The 18,238-nt window shown below is 33.5% G+C and overlaps 1 pseudogene; it reads right to left on the bottom strand.

Annotated features, from left to right (window-relative positions):
• Positions 1–15,853: 15,853 nt before the first annotated feature.
• On the bottom strand, positions 15,854–16,441 carry LOC114914636 (uncharacterized; annotated as a pseudogene).
• Between the last annotated feature and the right edge of the window lie 1,797 nt (positions 16,442–18,238).

The following is an 18,238-nucleotide window of genomic DNA, read 5'->3' as shown; positions in this document are numbered from 1 at the left end:
GAGAGAAATTACAATATTCTAACAGTTCAATAATCTAATTGCAACGAACTAAAATTTAGGATAAAAATACAAATCTCAAAAAAATTCAAAATTTTTAAAATAATTAAGCGTAAGATATACCATACCTATACCACATCAAACAATTCGAAGATGACTATAACCGGTAGTGGTGCATATGCACCATATGTTGCAGACTGCTTCAAAAAAGCTAGTTTAAAACCACGAATTCATAATTAGAAGATCGTCACAATTTAACCTAAATAATGGGTGTCACCATTGTTCATATTGAGACCAGTATAATAATTGGCAAATGCAAATGAAGAATTAAAACAAAATATAATTTTACTTATTTTAAGTACGCTAACTGTCACATCCCGAACCCAACACCCGGGTCGGATACGTGATGGCCGCACACTCCTTAGAGCAAGCCCTAAAGAATATGCAAGGCCAAATTAAATCGTTACAATCTCATCAACCATAATATTTAATTTCAATAATAATTCATAAAATTTGCATAATTACAATTGACATTCCTTCAATTCTCTGATCAAGTATCAACGGTACCTATCTATGCATTCGCTCACTTACAAAACCATACCATAGCCAACCATAGACATCTTGTAACTTTGAGAAGAAAAGAAAGATGAAGGGGTGTGAGCTTTATAGCCCAGTAAGAATTTCTATATCACACCAATATAATAATATAATCTGAAAATAAAGATAAGCAATAACACATAAAAGTCGATGTTCACTATCCAAAATACTGTAAATATTTATAGATTATCTGTTTTATCAAAAGAGATGCATTATCATATGTTAATAAGTGAAACAATTTTATTCAACGATTGTTTCATGTCTTATCTTTCTATTTTCTTCTATTATCATATCATCTTTAATCCTTTTCTTTTTGGCTTTAGCTTTAGCTTTGGCTTTGGCTTTGGCTTTGGACTACCAGGATCATGCGACGATCTTTTATTCGGATCGATTTCTGTGATCTTCCTTGGATCGAAATATTCATGATCTTTCTCGGATCAAAGTGGCCATGATCTTTCTCGGATCAAATCATTCATGATCTTTCTCGGATCAGATTCTTCATGATCTTTCTCGGATCATATTCTTCCACACATAAGCCTGTGGGGGCTGTCCCAGGTATAAGCTCCTGACAAGCTATTCCATATGACAAAGCCAGTCCAAACCATATTTTTCTTTCTTTTCATTTTCATGAAATTAAAATATTTGACTTCATTAATCAATTCAAATTTTGCAATGTAATAAATATGTCATAAACATATAATCATGCCATCAATCGCTGATACATATGTATTGATATAACATACTCATACTCAAAATCATATAAATAGATAACAGTGTCTCAGATATAACAAATTCATCGATCTCAAATCCAACGATGCAAAATCAATGAGATAAAACTAATGATAAAATAATATATATAATGATGATCATGTACAGAGATTCTTACCTTTATCGGTGACTGACCCAAGCACAGAAATCAATGTTCTTCTTTGATTTATGAATTTCTTTAACAAAATATTTCACTCGATATCATATGCAGACAATCGTATCTCTTCATAACCCTGATCAAATATAAAAATCACATATAGAGAAATTATCGATAATCGATCCTAATAACACAAATCGAGGACCTCTCTTAGGATTAATCAAAATTAGGATTTATCTAAGTATCTGGATCCTCCACTGATCCATAAGACTTCTAGAGAGAAAAAATCCATGAAGAGAGAGAAGATTCTAGAGAGAAAAAGTAGAGAGAGAAAGTGGAGAGAGAATCTTTGTATCCTTCTGATGAGGCAATCATGGTCGAAATCATCAGAGATCCTATCAGAGTGACTCAATATGAATCAAGTGTTATAAATTTCGAATAGGATCGGATTAGGATCAGATCTACCGCACGAATTTTGGAGCAATCTCAAATCATCATATTTTTATTTCAAATTTATCGTAGGGTCTATGATACAATCAGAGAGAGAGTAGAAAGATTCTAGAGAGATAAAATCCATAAAAAAAGAGAAAGATCTAGAGAGAGAAAATAGAGAGAGAATCTAGAGAGAGAAAATATAGAGAGAAGGTAGAGAGAGGAGAGAGGAAAGAGAGAGAACTCCCATTATTTTTATATTTTTTTTTCTTTTTCTCTTTCTTTTTTTCTTTTCTTTTTCTTTTTTTTTCTTTTCCTTCTTTTTCTTTTCTTTTTCTTTTCTTTTCCTTCTTCTTCTTCTTTTTCTTTTCTTTTCCTTCTTCTTCTTCTTTTCTTCTTCTTCGTGGGTTGTTTTGACCGAAACAGGGGATCTTTAATCCCCTCATTGGTTGGCCGATCGACTATGCAGTCGGCACGGAGATGGTCGACGGCCGAAGGGGGGCGATCCGGTGGTAAGAGGGGGCCAAACCCGATGGTCGGCGGTGACCACCGACGTCGGAATCAAAGAGAAACGGCAAAAAAAATGAAGGTTACTTCTGCAACAAAATCCGGCGACTCTGGTCGCCGGCGAGCGTGCACATTGGCACGGGAAGGAAGGGAGAGAAGAGAGGAAAGGGAGGAGGCTTACCTCCGTCGTCGGCGAAGCTTTTCCGACGAGAAATTGGACGGCACAGGGATGGTCTTCCGTGAGAATTTTTCGGTGATTGCCGCCGATCAGGCTTAGAATCCTCGATGGAAGGAAGAGAGGAGGGATCTCCTCCTTAAATAGAGCCGGAGAGAGCTCGTCTCTGATTCCGATTGGGAGCCGGCGAGAGGAGGAAGAAGACTCCCGAAGGGAGTCTTCTCCCCTATTTCTTTCCTCATTTTTTTTTTTTTTTTTGGTTTGGGCTGTGATTGATTTTGGGCCCAATTTAGGCCGGGGTGTTACATTCTCCCCCCTTCAAATAATTTCATCCTCGAAATTAAGTTATGTCGTTCGAGATACATATTTCAAAGTATCCATTCTTCATGTCATTCTCAAGCTTACGATAATGTCTTATATATTATTTATTTCTCATGATCTTGTTATAACAAAAATTATTTGAAACTTCAAATTCATCTCCTTTTATTGATTTCTCAACTTTTTGAAGAACTGTAATATTTTGGACTTATATTAATATACCACCGTTATTTGTCTAATATATTTTACTCAAAATTCATAATTATCTCAGACTACCCATGATAGAAAAATAAATAAAGGTCAAACATCGGGCACTCTTCACAATCATCGATTTCTTTCTTTTCTTGACCATCCAACAAATTTTATATGTAGACTTTCATCTTAAGAAAATCTCAATCTTCTATATCAGTCCAAGTAACAATATTAAATTTTAAAAAAAATATGAAATTATGTCAGGACATTCTAGGTTTGAACTAATAACAGAACTATCAAGCTATAACTTGAGATGTCTAGGGTTCTTCTTGATATTATCTATAATAAAATAACCCACTGACAAAAATTATCTGACTATGATCAGATTAGATCAAGATCTATAGCATCTTTTCATTATCAAAAAAAAAATCATTTCTTATTTGTAACTAAGGTATTTCATCATAATATCTTTTGATTTAAAAGATTAATATTTTTACTTAATTTAATCCACCACGCTTTTCCTGCACACTCTGACCTTAATTATCAAATTATATAAGTCTATCAAGATAAAAATATCCTTATATGTTAGATCAATCCAAGATAGATCAAACCTTCAAATTTCATATAAGACTTAGGGCAAAATTTTAAGTTTCTTTTTCTTTACTACCTTTGGGTATAGCATATAAAAATTAAATCTTGATCCACTCCCTATGTTTGAAATCATTGCATAAATTTTATCACTCTTCAAGAATCCAACATGTCTAGAATCAATTGGAGTTAACCTTAGATTTACCTTACAATCATTTAAATAATTTCTAAATCAATCTTTCTTTTTAAAAGAATTAATTCTAACTTGACAAACTAGAAGAACTCAAGCCAACATCCTTAAGTAGAATCAACTTGATTATTTCTTATAGAACTCCCTTCATCACAACCCTTAATATTAATCAATAAATTCATACAAAATCTTGTCCCTTGTATAAGTCATTCAAAATTTAACACTAGCAAGATGTCTTAGTTCAATTTAAAAAATCCAAACTTTGACTTGAATAATTAATACACTTCACCATCTTCAACAATCACAAAAAAAATAAAAAAAAAAATCTAATCCGAAGATAGTAATACCAATTATTAAAGATTTCATCATAACCTGTATATCATACTCTGACAAAATAAATTTTTTTTTTAATTTAACAATAATATCAAAATATTTTTGATCTACTTAGAAAAATAAACTTTTAACTTGAAATTCAATGCAACTTGAAAGATCAAGGAATCATATTCAGAATATGATATTTTGAGTAACCAAAGATTTTACCAAGATGTGTATCTCATATTCTCATAATAAAATTCAAGTATATTTTTCATTTAAAATTGAGTTTTATATATGATCCTCTTATAGGTTCAATGCTCAAAAATATTTCTCTCTCATATGATGTAATTTCTTCTTAGACCATATATCCTAACTTCCTTATGATAAATTTAAAATTCGTAATGCTCAGATAATTAACATCAAAATCAGAAAAGTTATCATGATTTCCTTCCATATAAGTTTAGCATTCCAAAACCATCGAGTATATTTAACATAACATATCCATGCCTCCCACTTCCTTCTAAGGTCAACTCTTCTTATATTCAGGCCATCCTACTAATTAAAATCCAAGATATAACTCGTCAATTCCATTATAGATATCACATGCCACTTATGCATAAATTTCATCTTAATATCTATTGATTCGAAATCTAAATATTGAATCTTCTCTTTTATATCTATCATGTTCCTCATGATCATAATCTCAGTTCAGATATCACTAAAATTATAATTCTGAATCATTATAACCTTAAACTCAAATACCACTTAAATCATATTCTCTAATGATCATAACCTAAACTCTAATATCATTCTATTATATCCTTAATGATCATAACCTGAGCCCTGTTATTACTCTGTAATATTTAAATCACTTATATTATAATCCTTAATGATCATAACCTAGGCTCTGATGCCACTTTGTCACATCCTATTGATCTTACATAAAGTTTTTAATATCACTTCATAATCCCTAGTGACTTAAACTTAAGCTCTAATATCATTTTATCAAATCCTAATCACTTATATCATAATCCCCAATGATCATAACCTAAGCTCTGATACCATTCTGTCACTTCCCGAACCCAACGCCCGGGTCGGATACGTGATGGCCGCACACTCCTTAGAGCAAGCCCTAAAGAATATGCAAGGCCAAATTAAATCATTACAATCTCATCAACCATAATATTTAATTTTAATAATAATTCATAAAATTTGCATAATTACAATTAACATTCCTTCAATCCTTTGATCAGGTATCAACGGTACCTATCTATGCATTCGCTCACTTACAAATCCATACCATAGCCAACCATGGACATCTTGTAACTCTGAGAAGAAAAGAAAGATGAAGGGGTGTGAGCTTTACAGCCCAGTAAGAATTTTCATATCACACCAATATAATAATATAATCTGAAGATAAAGATAAGCAATAACACATAAAAGTCGATGTTCACTGTCCAAAATACTGCAAACATTTATAGATTATCTGTTTTATCAAAAGAGATGCATTATCATATGTTAATAAGTGAAATAATTTTATTCAACGATTGTTTCATGTCTTATCTTTCTATTTTCTTTTATTATCACATCGTCTTTAATCCTTTTCTTTTTGGCTTTAGCTTTAGCTTTGGCTTTGGCTTTGGCTTTGGACTACCAGGATCATGCGACGATTTTTTATTCGGATCGATTTCTGTGATCTTCCTTGGATCGAAATATTCATGATCTTTCTCAGATCAAAGTGGCCATGATCTTTCTCAGATCAAATAATTCGTGATCTTTCTCGGATCAGATTCTTCATGATCTTTCTCGGATCATATTCTTCCACACGTAAGCCTGTGGGGGCTGTCCCAGGCATAAGCTCCTGACAAGCTATTCCACATGACAAGGCCAGTCCAAACCATATTTCTCTTTCTTTTTATTTTTATAAAATTAAAATATTTGACTTCATTAATCAATTCAAATTTTGCAATGTAATAAATATGTCATACCCATATAATCATGCCATCAATCGTTGATACATATGTATTGATATAACATACTCATGCTCAAAATCACATAAATAGATAACAATGTCTCAGATATAACAAATTCATCGATCTCAAATCCAACGATGCAAAATCAATGAGATAAAACCAACGATAAAATAATATATATAATGATGATCATGTACAGAGATTCTTACCTTTATCGGTGACTGATCCAAGCACAGAAATCAATGTTCTTCTTTGATTTATGAATTTCTTTAATAAAATATTTCACTCGATATCATATGCAGACAATCGTATCTCTTCATAACCCTGATCAAATATAAAAATCACATATAGAGAAATTACCGATAATCGATCCTAATAACACAAATCGAGGACCTCTCTTAGGATTAATTAAAATTAGGATTTATCTAAGTATCTGGATCCTCCACTGATCCATAAGACTTTTAGAGAGAGAAAATCCATGAAGAGAGAGAAAATTCTAGAGAGAGAAAGTAGAGAGAGAAAGTGAAGAGAGAATCTTCGTATCCTTCTGATGAGGCAATCATGGTCGAGATCATCAGAGATCCTATCAGGGTGACTCAATATGAATCAAGTGTTACAAATTTCGAATAGGATCGGATTGGGATCAGATCTACCGCACGAATTTTGGAGCAATCTCAAATTATCATATTTTTATTTCAAATTTATCCTAGGGTCTGTGATACAATCAGAGAGAGAGTAGAAAGATTCTAGAGAGATAAAATCCATAAAAAGAGAGAAAGATCTAGAGAGAGAAAATAGAGAGAATTTAGAGAGAGAAAATATAGAGAGAAGGTAGAGAGAGGAGAGAGGAAAGAGAGAGAACTCCCATTATTTTTATATTTTTTTTCTTTTTCTCTTTCTCTTTTTCTTTTCTTTTTCTTTTTCTTTTCTTTTCCTTCTTTTTCTTTTCTTTTTCTTTTCTTTTCCTTCTTCTTCTTCTTTTTCTTTTCTTTTCCTTCTTCTTCTTTTCTTCTTCTTCGTGGGTTGTTTTGACTGAAACAGGGGATCTTTAATCCCCTCATTGGTTGGCCGATCGACTATGCAGTCGGCACGGGGATGGTCGACGGTCGAAGGGGGGCGATCTGGTGGCAAGAGGGGCCAAACCCGGTGGTCGGCGGTGACCACCGGCGTCGGAATCAAAGAGAAACGGCAAAAAAAATGAAGGTTGCTTCCGCAACAAAATCCAGCGACTCTGGTCGCCGGCGAGCGTGCACATCGGCACGGGAAGGAAGGGGGAGAAGAGAGGAAAGGGAGGAGGCTTACCTCCGTCGCCGGTGAAGCTTTTCCGGCGAGAAATTGGACGGCACAGGGATGGTCTTCCGTGAGAATTTTCCGGCGATTGCCGCCAATCGGGCTTAGAATCCTCGGTGGAAGGAAGAGAGGAGGGATCTCCTCCTTAAATAGAGCTGGAGAGAGCTCATCTCTGACTCCGATTGGGAGCCGGCGAGAGAAGAAAGAAGACTCCCTTCGGGAGTCTTCTCCCCTGTTTCTTTCCTCTTTTTTTTTTTTTGGTTTGGGCTGTGATTGATTCTGGGTCCAATTTGGGCCGGGGTGTTACACTAACTGCAAAACGAGGTTGAGAACCTAAATAGATGCAAGGGGCCCGCTTTTTCTCATACTTGCCTCCTAATAAACTGGAAAGCCAGGTTTGTCTTTCTCTCTAAAAGAGGTAGTACTAACCCTCCGCCATTACATATTACAATTTGGGGAAAAAATAAAACGCTTGGCAATTTAGACACCAATATTACTTAGGAAAAAAAATAAAGAAAAACGAGCACTAGATTTGAAGCTATGCTACATTAGGCTATAAAGTAACCTCAATTCCGCATACACAAACACAAATTGGTAGCATGCTGCAAAGATTTTCATTTGTTAATTCTGATGAGTATTTTAATGATATTTATGTCATGTTTAATTAGCACATCAGCATTCAGTTTAATAAAAAACGTACATAAAGCGGATAAAATATAATTAAAGTACATGATAATGTCGGGTATCATTCACAATGGCCATAAAAAGTGTTTCATAATAGCCTGTGCACAAACTTGGCTTATAATTACATTGTTTTGTAGCTTTCAGTTGCCCACCTTTACATATATGAGAAATTATAGCCTTTACAAAAACCAATTCATGAACTACCAATCAGGGGATGTCTAACATTCAGGAACTTACAGAATAGAAGCAGAAAAAGGAGCAGTTCCAGCTCCAAAGAACAAAAAATACACTGATCAATAAAATTATTCTTCAGCATTACAACAATGCCTGGCACAGGTAGCCAAAGAAATCAACTTTAAAAATCCGAGGAACTATGGCTTGACTGTACCAAAGGGATTCAATTAAGCATAAAATTTTTACTGATAAAATGTAAGAACAAGACTGAATTTTCCCATAAGCAACCTTTTCTCAAGGTAACCTGACATCTTAGTGATTTCACATCAAATGGATCAGGCATCCATAGACAAAGGAAAGAACAACACCTGTAAATAAGTTGGAAACAAGTTACCTCTTTGTATTAATTTTTAACAAAATAAATATCATCACATACACTCCTGGTCAAAGAAACAAGCAAATCAATCATTTATCACCACTTTTTCATGAATATATCAAAATTATTAGAAAAAAGAACCAAGTATGCAAAACCTGGATGCTGTTCTCTACATTCAACATGTAGCCACTAGATATACCATGACATTAATCATTCATGTTAGACAAAAAGATGTAACCTCATCCTTGGTGTTCAACCATCCTAACTGCATAACAATTTTAAGAAATTCAAAAACACATTTGTGCTCGATATGCAATAGAGATTACCTCTAGCACCATGTTTGCAACTATTGCAACTTTCAAATGAAAAAAGCAAATGCAACTCTAACATGTTAGTTCAGTTTCCAGTCATGATAAACTAACAGAAGGCTGAACTTCATCCTCTTCCTAAAAAAAATATAAAAAATATCAAATATAAAATAATATAGCTTAAATATCAAAAATTTTAATATTTTTTATGTTATATTTGATGCACGGATCATGTCCCATTTTATTGCAATAGGAGCATATCCGCATATCTCGACTACCACATCCACGAGATTATTGAGACTGTGACTGGGCCTAAACAACCATTGTAGAGCAGATAGTATCCAGAGCAATCATCACATGACGGTGAGTCTCTTCACTCAGAATCAGAGAGAAGACTTGCTCAAAGAGAGGCAGATCTGTACTTTGATCCAGAATCTGAACTCTGATTAGGTCAAATTCATCATTGAGTCCAGCAACAAAATCAAAGATTCGCTCTTCGTCAATGAATTTCTTGAACATAATAGCATCTTCAGAACAACAGGCTTTGAATGCCAGAGGTATTTTTATGCCTGAATATCGAAAAGGTGTTCGAGATTTTATTGACTTTGCACGGCATAAGGCTAATAGTGCTAGTCGGATAAAGTGTCTATGCAAGAGATGTGTCAATGTGGTATATCATCATATAACACTTGTTGAGGAGCATCTACTACGTTATGGTATGGATAAGAAGTATACTTGTTGGATATAGCATGGGGAGGATGATCTGAATGAAATTGTGCATAACGATGACGATACTGAAGATGATAGTGATGTTACTAAACCTATCGAACATGATGGTATAGAAGAACTATTGGATGATTTACATCAAGGTGTTTGTTCCAATGTATGCATGAGTACTAGTGCATCTGAAGGCAATTCTGATCATTAACACAATATCCGGTTTGAGATAGAAGGGACTTCTGAATAGTTTGCAAAGCTTGTAAGGGATGAAGTCAGAAGTCATTTGATCAAAATTTATTATTGATTAAAGCAGCTCTTCCCGATGGAGAGAGACTTCCGAAATCATATTCTGAAGCAAAAATATACATGCAAAAATTGAGACTTGACTATGTTCCTATACATGCCTGCAAAAATAACTGTATATTATTTTATAAGGATAATGAACAGGCAACTGAATATCCGAAATGCAGTGAGTCTAGGTACAAAATCGATAACAAAAAAAGAAAGAAGATATCTTAAAAGATTTTGAGATATTTTTTATTGATTTCAAGACTTCAAAGGCTGTATATGTCCACAAAGATAGCAAAAGAAATGAGATGACATCCAGAGCAGCGGGTTCTGAAGGAGAACATACTTAGCCATCCGACTGACTCCGTAGTGTGGAAAGTCTTTGATGCAAAACATCCACACTTTGCGAGTGACCCACGCAATATCTGGCTTGGTCTAGTGATAGATGGATTTAATCTCTTTGACAATTTGAGTACTTCCTATAGTATGTGGTCTGTGATTCTAGTTGTATATAATGTGTCACTTTGGAAGTGCATGAAAGAACCATTTTTTTTATGTCACTGTTGATTTTGGATCCAAAAATATCAGGTAATAAAATTGATGTATATCTATGACAGTTAATTGATAATCTGAAGGAGCTATGAAAAAATGGAGTACAGACATCTGATTCTGTGAGTCGAAGGAATTTTAAGTTGCATGCTTCGATTTTATGGATCATAAATATTTTTTTTGCATATGAAAACTTATCTGGATAGAGCACCAAAGAATATCTGGCATGTCTAATATGCAACAAGGATGCATCCTCCTTACATTTAAAGTATGGACGAAAAATATGCTTCATGGGTCATCGACGGTTTCTACCTGGTAATTATTCTTGGAGGACTCGTTACAATCAATACTTTGATGATAAGTCCGACCAATGTTTGCCATCTAAGGAGTTAAGTGGAGTAAAAATTTTAGAACAACTTGAAGTCATTGAAAACGTCCAATTTGGGAAAACATCGGATACTCACAAGTGAAAGCGTACTGAAGCTGAGCTGAATTGGATGAAGCGAAGTATTTTTTTCAAACTACCATATTGGAAGCAGCTACTACTTCATCATAATCTGGATGTAATGCATATTGAGAAGAATATTTGTGATAATATCATCGGTACTGTATTGAACATCTCAGAAAAAATAAAAGATAGTACAAAAGCTCATCTTGATTTGCAGGAAATGAGAATCCAATCAGAGTTGCATATGTAGCTACGGAGTGTGCCACATTTTGCTCGATGTATCTTGACGATATCGAAATAAGATTCAATCGTACAGATCGTAATGTAGATCATGAATGGGATGATAATGAACTGACGCTATCTATATTTAAACAAATGGTTCGACCTATTGGTAGAAGGAGATATGAATTTATGGATGTGAATAAGCTATCCAAGGCATACTTCTACATTCTAAATAATTGTGAAGAAATTAAAGATTTCATTGAGTAAGTACCATTTTAGCATACTGTTTAATGTTCCAAATAATTTTTTCATATCGATGTAAAAGTAAAAATCATGATTTATTGTAGTGAGCACAAGAGTATATTATGCAGAGAAAATAATATGGATATTGATGATTGATGTAAGAGAGAATTTGTAAAATGATTTGGTGATCTTGTAAGTTGCACTAGTAATATATTATTTTTAATAATTATAGAAATAATTATTTGAACCAACATAATTTTTTAAATTATGGTGTAGATGAAATATAAGTATTTCAATAAATAAGAGGGTGAGACCAATGAATTATATGATTTAGCATGTGGTCTCGATCGAAGGATTAACCACTATGCATCCTGTATCATTGGAGGAATGAGATTTCACACAAAGGAGCTTGAGATGCAATGATGGACTTAGAATAGTGGGATTGCTACGATAGGATATGAAAGAGACGAAAAGATTGAATATTATGGTGTACTGATAGATATCATAAAACTGAAGTATGGGTCCAGTAATTCTGTATTCTTATTTCAGTACGAATGGTGGGATATTAGCAATAAAAAGATCGATATTTATATCAATCCATACTTTATCAGTGTAAATTTTGCACGAACATGGTAACAGAATGAGCCGTATATATTAGCAACTCAAGCGAAATTAGTAATATATTTAAAGGATCTAAAGTATCGAGGTAATTAGCATATCATACAAAAAATAATATCTAAAGGTGTATATGACATACCAATATGATTAGAGATGGATGAAAATTTGGATTTACATGAAGAGGAAGCTTTTCAAGAGAAAGAACAAATATTAGCCGAGCTTTTTATTGATGAAGAACTTGTAACAGCTCTTTTGAATAGGGCTGATCTGCCATCCAACGAAGTTGAAGTTAATTTTGTATTTAATCTTGATGAGTCAGAGGGCGATGATTAGTTCATAAATGATGATGAGATAGAAGATGACACATATGTCGATTATTGTGATTCGGAGGAGGATCTATACATCGAAGAAGATATGAATATTGAAGAGTAGATCTATATTTTTTGTTCAATCTTCTCTTGCAATAATGGTATGCGATATAATTCTATTCATTAGAATGTAATTTATTTTTTATTATTATTGTTTAATATTATATTCATTTATATGTCAAGAATTACAGGTATGGCACCAGGAGACAGATGACGACGTTCGCGTTCACAGTCTATCCCGGAGACTGAGGCGCCTTCATCGATTTTCACTGCCGCACCAGCTCCATCACCAGAGGGTCATGCACTGGCAAGTCCCAGTGAGGCAGATCCGAGTGAGGCAGATCCGAGTGGTATTATTATACTTTTTATATAATAAAATTTAATTTTTTTTATTTAGATAGCTATCATACTAATAATTTATTTATTATTATTTCAGGCCAGTCTCTACCAGTGGTGAGGCGAGGATGAGGTCCATCGAAGAACCTCACTCTAGAGCATTGGAGATATGAGCACTCAGGACAGCATCTCCATATTGAGATACCATCCGGCTACACCAGGCCCATTAGGGGATGGTCCGAGACATAGCAGATCGAGTTGGGCATTATACACTGCAGCTATCCCTCCGTGATGCTTTTCGATTGGTGTCACATTGTTCTAGCTCAGAGAGAGATTTTCTACATCCAGTTACAGATAAAATAAATTATACTATGAATATTTAATTAATATGATATTCTTCTAATATTTATTATTGGCAGAGTGTATTTGATATTATTGATTTTGAGGAGGATCACATGCGGTGAGCTGTGGACGCTCATTTATCTTTGCATTTTAAGGAGTATTGCCACCGCATACATCAACATTGGTACCATGTGATGCAGGATCATGGGGTGGAGGCAGCACGACAGCGGTCCTGTGACAGTATCACTATAGATGATTGGACTCTCATATGCCGGCATTAGAGGATCCGACATATCAGGTTACACATCCAAACATCTTTTTTTTTAGAGTTTAATGATTGAATCGTTTATTCTTAAATTCAGTTTGTTACCTCCTAATTTGACTGCTAACTGTATAGAGATGATATGCCCAGAATATCGTGAATCGAGCGAGATAGACCGTATCACATTATGGGGGTTCGAGGTCGTTCGCTCATCATATGGAGTAGATGGTAAGTAATTTTTAATTAGTATATTTTAACTTTCTAACTATTTAAAAAAATTTTAATTAATTATTCTCAAATTACAGAGAGATGCAGAAAGTGGTGAGCTTCTTGGTAGGATTGATATCTACCAGCGGACCCACCAGTGATGATCAGGGGAGTGGACGATAGGGAGCCAGGAGCATTTTGTAAGTTTTTTTAATTATTTTTTATTTATAGTTTGATTTTCAGTATAAAATTAAAATAGCTATAACTTTAATTTTCAGGACCGTATGATAGACATCAAATTCCAGCCTACTCTTGAGGGCTCAACTGCACCCACAGATGACGAGATCTATGATCAAATGCTTGGTATGAGATCCTGTTATGTTATGGATCTAGAGCATGGGATCAGTGCTTCCTCATCCTCACGCTCGTCTAGAGCTGACATCCATGCTACCTGCGATGCTCGGCTGGCAGAGGTACATAGGCAGGCTGAGCAGTGAGTTGACTGCATGCTTCGATGAGTACCAATGACTTCAAATCTAGATGATGGAGTAGAGAGTGCAAATGGAGCAGATGATGCAGTTGATGAGGCAGCAGCAAGCCGATCCAAGCTCTTTCGAGTGCTTTCCTTCCCTAGCCTATTTTCCTTCTGCAGATGCTGACACTTGACGGCTTATTTATATAGCTTTTTATTTTTATTTTAGACCTTTTATAATTTTAATTTAATATAATAAAATGATAAATTTATTTATGAATTTAATATGTAAATTTTTTATTTTTATTTTTTATTTTTAATTTATAAAAAATATTATAAATATAAATTAAATATATATATTCATAAATTATTTTTTAAAAAAATATGAGTAAATTATTAGTGATGAAATTATTTTTGACAAAAAATTGATCACCAAAAAATATATTAGCAATGAAAAATTGATCGTAAATAAATTTTTTAATAAATTTAAAAATATCAAAGTTTTATACTGAATTAATAACAATAAAAATATTTTCATCATAAATAATTAAAAATTTATTAGTGATAAAAATTTATGTCAAAAATTATAATATTTATGACATAAAATATACATCACTAATATTTTTTTTAAATTTGATTTTTATAAAAATTATTAATTAAATTAATAATGATGAAAATATTTTCATTGTAAATAATTGATAATTTTTTAGCGATGAAAATGTGTGTCAAAAATTATCATTTTTATGATGAAAAATTTAAGTTGCTAATAATTTTTTTAAATTTAATTTTTATAAAATTTTTTAATTAAATTAATAGTGATGAAAATATTTTTATCATAAATAATTGATATTTATTAGCAATAAAAATGTACATAAAAAATTATCATATTTACAATGAAAAATTTATATTGCCAATATTTTTTTAAATTTAATTTTTATAAAAAATTATAATTAAATTAATAGTGATAAAAATATTTTTATCGTAAGTAATTGATAATTTATTAGTGATAAAAATTTACATAAAAAATTATCATATTTGTGATAAAAAATTTACGTCATTAATATTTTTTTGATTTTCATAAAAATTTTTAATTAAATTAATAGTGATGAATATGATTCATAATAAATAATTATTTTTTATTAGTGATGTAATATTTTATTATAAATTATCTTATTTTATGACTAAAATTTTTCATTATAAATAGTTTTCGAAATTTCATCATTATTTGTGTCTAAATATTAGTGACGATAATTTCATCACTAATAATCATTAGCGATGAAAATAAATTATTAGCGATGAATTTTTTTGTCGCTAATACCCTATTCTATTGTAGTATCGATTCATTCGAAATATTTGAATCATTTTTTATTCATGTTCCACTTGCTCGTTAAATTGTAGAACCAAACACAAATAGGACTTTTAAAGTCGATGCCTTAACGATCCAAACTAGAACAAATCTTTGTTCAATCATGTTCAGATTGATAAAATTATGATAAAATAAATAAATAAATTTTATATTATATATATATTTATATACATATTAACTAATATATTTATTTTTTTATGAATTTTTTGGTATATATTTTTTTAGTATATATAATGTATAATGTGCATTATAGCATTATATACATAAGCCTTAATAATTACTGTCGGATTATTGATCCAGCGGCTAAAGAAGGCCTTGTTTATCACTATTGGATCAATGATCTGATGGTGGTGATCAATTGATCAATTAACCCTAGCCTATATATACTCTCTTACACTCAAATCCTAACCGTCTGACAGCCTCATTTCATTTCATTTCATCCCTCGACCTCTCCACCTCTCTTCGTAGTGGGAGATGTGGAGGACCTTCGATTGCTTGATCCAGACTTTCGCGAGCACGATCCAACCGTCCTCCCGCACCACACGCATGAATCGGCTCCACCATCTGTCCTACCCCACTAGCCACAGCAGTGGTGATGGAAACTTCGCCTCTGCCCTCCATCGCTGAAACCTCCTCCTCCCCCATGATTGTACCTCCAGTCTCTGATCATCCTCCTCCGACGTCCCCCACCCCCCCCGGCGATCTCTTTGATCTCGATCCCACAATCGTTGTAGCTCTCGGAGCTGTGATTTTCAGTGGAGAGATGGAGGTTTGCAGTGGTCGAGGTCGTGGAGGCCACGGGCGCTCAAGTCGGTCCGGTGCGGTGGCTTTTCTGCGGGGCCAACAACAGAGGACTCGACGATGTTCAGTGGCTTGGAGGTGTCTCTGGCAAGGAGGTGTAGGCCGTCAATATCGGGGGAGGGGATATTCCGACAGTGGTAGGGAGGATTCTAGCATTTGGTGGAGTGGTCAGAAAAGCCTAGCAAGATATGAACGGTCGTCTTGCATAGAGTCAACATGGTTTCTTTCTTTAATTTTTACATTTTCTTTGTTTTCTTCAAATATTTATTTTTTGTGTTACTCTAGACGAGCTGAACTCGAGCCTAATTTAAACATAACGGGCTTAATGAAAGCAATCACAAATAGAGTTTCTTCAAATACATTCGAACCCAAACCAAACACGAACTAAACAGTAGTTTGAAACAGTCAATCCCGGATAATGGCTTGTTCGATCGTGTTCGATTTGTTAATAGCCCAAGCTTTGACCACCAGTTGGGTTGTCAAGATGAGGTATAAATAAAATCCTAGTCATTCTTGATTGCTATCATTCATTAGGACAATTGATATCTTAGGATTTATTTGAGCAAAACTCTTAAGAAAAATAATAGCTAAAAGTAAAATGCATTGATTAAATAGATATGCCAATATCAATCATCTCTCACCGAAACATTTATGTGCAATAGTAAGTAGGCACCTATGTTGCACGTGTTTTGTTGTAACCACTATTTGAGATAATATAATTATAACATAAGCATAAAAATACTAATTTTCAATAAAATTATAATTCTGAAATTTATATAAAATAAGTTGCACAGTTTACAATTGTTAATATATTATGTATTCTTGCTGAGAGTAATCAACCATTACATTGTAAACCAAACTCAAGTCTCAATTTGTTAAAATGAACAATCCATAGTTTGCTAAAAACATGCAGGCACCTCCTAATCCTTTTCTACCAAAAGAAAAAAAAAAGTACCTCCTTATTCTTCAACTGGTACATCAATATTTTAAATAATTTGACAACAGAACTGAGTAGTTTAACATCTAGGTCATTTAAGCAAGTATAAATTTACTAGAGATGTTGGGCATCCAACTATTGTTGGAACATTGTAAACAATGCTATAAGTCTGTCAGGAAAATCGTCATACCATAAAAATTTGATCTCCAGCAAAATTAGCCTTGGATCTGTAAATGCATATTAATGCTGACCTTGACATTTATATCTCCTCCTGCAAGAGTTTCTGAATGGTAAAAGGTTACTCTAATGGTTACAAATAAGACCCACACACGTATAGAAAAAAACAAACATATCAGCGACTCTAGAGAAGGGAGATCAGTATCCTATCTGCCTTGAACGGTATTCCTTAATCCTTAATTCCTTAAAAAAGTTCACTCGGCCGTGGATTGCTTGGACTCGATCCAATTCTGACACAAAGCCCTTCAGGTCTGGCCTAAAGCCCAGCATGGCTCCATTATCTTCCTCCACTGTTGCGTCTTTGGACAACTCTAGAATACGCAACAATGTTGGTCCTCTCGCCGTCACAGGACCACTTGAACCTTCAAACGTTTGACAAAAGTTATATTTTATTGTATCTTTTAACTCTCTAGTAGGAATTACCAAGATATTTTATCGGTAAGCAACATGACACCTTCATATTGTTTGAAGTTGAATAAACTCAAGTACCAAACACTCCTTTTTAAAAATTTATGCTGGCATTTGAGTGGTAATATGGAATCATAAACACAAACTAGCGTATATAGAGAGAGATTTCCCCTGCAAGCTTCATTTCACCTGAAAATCTTACACACCCATATCTTGATTTCGCACCCCAACATATGCGCAAATACTTCTTGTCGTGTATCTTAGGACAAAGTTCGTGTCCTATCGTTTACTTAAAAAAATTTAATTAATAGAATATAAATGAAATTCCATTTCAAATTGCATTCTGCTATATGGCATGGATTTTCATATGGCTACTCATATGAGATATTTCCATGTATGGTTACTTGACTTGTGAAATTAGTAGCCGATTTGA

This window comes from Elaeis guineensis, chromosome 11 (assembly GCF_000442705.2).
Source record: "Elaeis guineensis isolate ETL-2024a chromosome 11, EG11, whole genome shotgun sequence".
Lineage (NCBI taxonomy): Eukaryota > Viridiplantae > Streptophyta > Magnoliopsida > Arecales > Arecaceae > Elaeis > Elaeis guineensis.
This window is presented reverse-complemented; position numbering and strand designations above follow the sequence as displayed.